The sequence below is a fragment of the Syngnathus floridae genome, chromosome 21 (genome assembly GCF_059516105.1).
Source record: "Syngnathus floridae isolate MCC-2025c chromosome 21, RoL_Sflo_1.0, whole genome shotgun sequence".
Classification (NCBI taxonomy): Eukaryota; Metazoa; Chordata; class Actinopteri; order Syngnathiformes; family Syngnathidae; genus Syngnathus; species Syngnathus floridae.
This window is the reverse complement of record NC_142433.1, coordinates 8,369,249-8,375,248: the sequence shown is the minus strand read 5'-3', so window position 1 is coordinate 8,375,248 and position 6,000 is coordinate 8,369,249.

Below are 6,000 nucleotides of genomic sequence, written 5' to 3'. Positions count from 1 at the left end.
AAAATGTCCACAGTTTTTGGCAGCACGTATATCTGCGAGAAAACCTTTTCACGCATGAAACTGCTGAAAACTCCGATGAAATCAAGATTGACAGATGAACATTTGCATCAGTGCTTGAGACTGGCTGTAACTAGAATGGAACCTGATATTCAACTTCTCACCAGCCAGATGCAGGCCCACAGTTCACACTGATGAACATACATAGGTAAGCTCACTTTTCTGACTTGAATGAGTCATTTTGAGCATAAACAAATATAATCATAATAAAATCTACTGGGATAAAATCCATCTTTACAACCATACTGGTACTGAAATGTATTGTGCTGTGTAGGTGCTGTATCACTTAGTTCAGTTTCTCAACCTGCTTCCTTTGTGGTTTTCACAGGGAAGTTGATGAGAGAGAGCTGCAAACAGCGGTGTCTACAAGCCTACTGGAACCTACAAAAGGATTATAAGGAAGGAACACAAGAACTTTAAGAGACTGCTCATATGTGTCAGAGAGATTCTGTTCTGACAACTGAGCTGAACTTTTATCTGTTAAGATTGTGCATGGCACAACAGAAAGTTAATGTTCCATGGCTTTTTTTTTCTATGAAGAACCCAGAGAGAGTTATTTAGTTATTATTTATTTCATAAATAGTGTTATTTATTTCCAGTTTTTTTCTGTGAAGAACTCAGAGAGGGTTATTTAGTTATTATTTATTTCATTAATAGTGTTATTATTTATTTCCTGACTTTTTTTCTGTAAAGAACCTGGAAAGGGTTATTTGGTTATGTGTGGCTTTCTGGAAAACAATAATTTTTTTAAGCACCCCTACGATCGTCACACTTTTTCTGTTGCAAACTGACACCGGCCCCCCATCAGAGAAAGGAAAAGTTATGTGGCCCTCACAGGAAAAAGTTTGGGGACCCCTGAACTAGACCCTTCCAAAATTGCTGTAAACCCAGGAAAAAGACAAGTTTCAAAACTCTGTCTTAACCATCTATGGGGGGAAACTAGCGCAGTGTGAGAACATGACAAACAAAAATTGCGACAAAATCTGAGGGATTATTTTAACTTTTGTTTTCAGGCCTGTACGATGCGAAATTCTTTCACTTCATTAGCGAAAAGCGTTCGATTGTACAGTATTGTTTCAACACAAAAAATGAGATACCTGTGTCAAAAATATAAAATGTGGCTGCAGTGTGTTTCACAACACCCTATGCACGCCTGAAAATGTACAGCTATTTGGAAATTTTACAGAGGAGAGTTCTTTACACCGACAGCCTCATGTACACGGTGAAACCGGGCGAAAGTGTCCTCCCTCTAGGGCAGGCATGTCAAACATACGACCCGCGGGCTGGATCCAGCCCATTGGATCATTTAATCCGACCCGGCATACATTTCTGAGTATGTCAAAAAAAGAAGCGAGTCTCCAGCTCATTTCTATCAAAAGTTATGATTTTTTAAAATAAATACAAACCAAGTGCTCCCTCCGGCCACGGGAGGGCAGTAAATGTGTAAAAGAGCTCACGTCCAGCGGCATTGACACGAGTTAGTACTAAAACCAAACCGTCAATCTTGCTTCACAATTCACCACAAGTTATCCGTCAACACACCCTTCCCAAAATGGCACTGTCAAAAAAAAGAAAAGTGGACATGGAGTGCAGAATTTTCAAGGAAAACTGGACTGAGCATTATTTATTCACAGAAGTTACTCTGCGCATTTCTCTTGTCTCACAGCTGTTCGTCCGGAGGCACCGGATCGTCCCGATAATGATTTGAAAAAATATAAAGACAACATAACAGATTTTATGCGAGAGTTTGAGCAGAGGTTTCAGGTATTCAGTGAACTTGAGAACAAATTTGGCTTTTTTTCGCTCGCCATTTACAGTGAAGCCTTCTGATATGCCAGCTGACATTGAGCTTATTGACTTGCAGTGCGATTCCGCTATGAATTTGGGTCCGTGGGATTGGATACGTTTTATCAATATCTCGTGCCAGGTTACCCCAAATTAACAGCCATGGCTGCAAACGTTCTATCCATGTTTGGGACTACTTATCTTTATGAACAGGTTTTCTCCGTAATGAACAATAATAAAACAAAGCAGCGCTCAAGGTTAAAAAATAAACACTTGAATGATATTGTTAAATGTGCTGCTACTCAGGATTTCACACCCAATATTGATACACATGTGAAGGCAAAAAGATCCCAAGTTTCAGGAGCCAGCAGCAGCAAGTAGACTGCAGGAGTGCAGTGAAAGAGAAAAAAAGTGTGATTTTTTTGCACTCATTTGTTTGCACTCATTAATACAGATCATTGAAAATAAGATTAATCTGGTTTCATATTAAAAACAGTTAATATTGTGCAGTATATTCTCATCTTCAGTAGGCCCAGCCTAGTAGTTTGATCGGATGTAGTATAAGCATGCACTGCTATAACTTTTATTTTGTATTTCTTTTTTTATTTATTTCAAGGCAGTACGACAATTAAGGCGAGAATATTTATTTCATAGCTCCCACTTGAGTTTGTTAAGTGTGGTGAGTTGGTTCAGGTGTAAAACTGCATTCACTTCATTGTTAAAATAAACCAGTGAACCATGAAATCATTTTTTTTCATTATTTGTGAAAAAAATGTGTTGTGCTTAGAAAAGATTCCTTGTCATCCGTGATTATAATATATAGGGTAGGCTACAAATGTAGGCTGAATGATAAAGCATAGTACTGAAAAACAAAGCAAAATATTTGGAGTTGACATTCTTTTACTGATCCGGCCCACCTGAGAACAGAAAGTCTGGATCCGGCCCCAGAGCCAAACTGAGTTTGACATGCCTGCTCTAGGGGATTATCTGGGTGATTTGACAGATGAGCTTTCTTTCGAATGATAGCATTTGTCAGGTTCAAAATCAGCAAAAGGATCAGCAGACAAAACCAGTGAGGCAGAATATTGAGTCTTTTCTCGCGAGGAGTGCATCCAGACTTACAGCAATCCGAATACACTAAAGGTCTGTTTACACTCCTCACTCTTTTTATTTAGGAATGCCCTACCCACAATGTGAGACTAGCCCCTGAGGTGGGGGGAAGCGTGGGCTTTGTCTCATGAGAGAAGAAACGAGATTCTATGTGAAAAAAGAAGTTGCAGACAGGATGCCATGAGAAACATGAAGAGTGCAAGGACAAAATGCTATGTGAAAAAAGAGGTCACAGACAAGACACCATGAGAAAAGAGTGCATAGACGAAATGCCATGTGCAGACATCAACAAAATAGATTGAGCTATCAACAACTTTCTTGGATTCCCAGAGGTGTAGAAGGTCAGGAAGCTCCAGACAGCATCGTATGACTTGTTGTGGACTGGTGGACGTCTGCAAGGCGAAACAGCAAGCATTCTGTGCAATAATTTTATGAATAAGTACTCATTAGGGAACGCATGATAACATATATATATACAAATTATCTAACAGCATTTTAGAATTTGTCTATGCTGGGCTAAAAACATACGCTTACAGGACGAGGGAGACAGGTCACACAGTAATGAAGGTGAAGGGGATCACGCAAACTCACGAGAGCAGTCAAAGCCTCAATCTCGATAGCACGCTCGGTTTGGTTCAAGGGTACATCGACACAGCAGGTGCACACTCAGATATGCTATACGCCCCCCAACACAGCATTGTTCGCGAAAAGAGAGGGTTTCATCTCAGAAACACGTCGTTTTCCAAACAGCTTTGTGTGGTCTATGATAAGAGGAGGCTGCTCGAGTGTGGCACCACTGAACCGTTTGGCTATTGACATTTCTCTCTATCCCTATGCGCGCGCGCGTGCGTGCGTGTGTGTGTGTGGAAATGGCTTCTAACCAGATTGAATTTGACCCTAGATTAGAACTTCCCTTTTCATCTTTAGTAGATGCCTTCTGGTTGTGGCAAGAATTTTTTTGTGAAAAATGTGTTGGAAAATCCTGAACATGTCATGAACGGATGGAAATGGAGCAGGACGACCAAGTGCAGCTTGGACCAGGGTTTATTGACACTAACAGACTCGGTAAACTGACGTAACTTACTAACAAAGTCAACCACAGAAACTGAACAGAGACGTGAGACAAAAGACATCATGACATTAACACACAACAATGATCCGACGGGGGGTGAGGGGCAGACAGGTAACAAGAGGCAGGTGGGAATAATCAAACTCCTCATGGGTACACAGGAAGGGAGGGGCGAGCACACAGACAGAAATCAAGACAACTGACACTTAGTGGAACAGCTGGGGCTAAGGCGTGACAGAACCCCCCCCACACAGGACGGCTCCCGACATCCCCCAAAAACCCGAAACCCCCACGTGGCGAAAGGGGGGGCGTGGGTGAGCGCACCGATTCAAGCAACCTCACTGGCAATGGTAAAGCCCTAACCGCGCTCGGCGGCCACTTGGGGACATAAACTACAATCGGCGGCACACACTGGGAACCTAAACCGCACTCGGGCGGCACACACTGGGGACCGAACCTCACTCGGGCGGCGACTTGGGGAACCGAACCGCACTCGGGTGGCGACTTGGGGAACCGAACCGTACTCGGCCGGCGACTTGGGGAGCCGAACCGCACTCGGGCGGCGACTTGGGGAACCGAACCGCACTCGGCGGCTATTCGGGACAGAACCGCAATCGGCGGCTATTCCGGGACAGAACCGCAGTCGGCGGCTATTCAGGGACAGAAGCGCAATTGGCAGAAACTCGGGGACAGAACCGCAATCGGCGGTAACTCGGGGAAACAACCGCACTCTGCGGCAAACGGAGAGACAGAACCGCGTGCAGCAGCAAGAGTCACAACCGCACACACGGCGGCATACAGGAAGCCAGAGCTGCATGCAGCAGCAGGAGTCAGATGCGTGGTTCAGCAGTGGGAGCAGGATCTCTGATGATCGCGGGTCCGCCATTGTTGGCACGAGGCCCGGCAATGCCGCCTCCGGTGACGCTGGGGTGGGGCCCGATGGCGGCCGTGAGTCCGATGGCGCTGGGCTGAAGTCCGGCGACAGCCGCGGATTCGGCGGCGCAAAGGTGGATCCTGATGGTGCACGTGCATCGGGCGTCGCTGGAGCGAAGTCCGATGGTGGCCGCGGAGCCGATGGCGCCGGGGGGTTCCATGGCGCTGGAACAAGCTCGGACGACGAACGTGGATCGGGCGTCGCGGACGAGAGCTGGTGGTGGAGGGGGGGTCCAAGCGCTGGTCGCTGTGATGGTTGGATCATTCTGTCACGAACGGATGGAAATGGAGCAGGACGACCAAGTGCAGCTTGGACCAGGGTTTATTGACACTAACAGACTCGGTAAACTGACGTAACTTACTAACAAAGTCAACCACAGAAACTGAACAGAGACGTGAGACAAAAGACATCATGACATTAACACACAACAATGATCCGACAGGGAGTGAGGGGCAGACAGGACTTATATACACGACAGGTAACAAGAGGCAGGTGGGAATAATCAAATGATCACTCATCATGGGCACACAGGAAGGGAGGGGCGAGCACACAGACAGAAACCAAGACAACCGACACTTAGTGGTACATGGGGCTAAGGCACGACAGAACATGTTATGAGAAAAAAACCTGATAATATTGTCTGGGTTTAAACTTCATATCAGTCAATGTACGATGAGCTCTGTTAGAGAGGTACTCACTGTAACTTATTTTTGCAAGAACCACACGGGAGACAGTACGCCCTTTTTAAGCACTTGCAAATGGAGAGTCATTCGTCGCTGTGCATACAGCGATGATCGAATGAGGTCTGACTCAGGCCTCTTGCAAGAGCATTTTTATTGAGAGAAACAGGGTGGGGGTGAGAGTGGACAGGATGGAGTTGAAGCCCCTGACCTCTGGTCAAAGCATAAAGCAGGGGGTGTTTTACATTCCAACATAAGCATAAAACTAATCTAGCTAGGTTATTTATTACAGGTTACATTCCAACATAAGCATAGGATCAAACTAATCTATCAACCCTAACATATATCTATCAACCCTAACAACC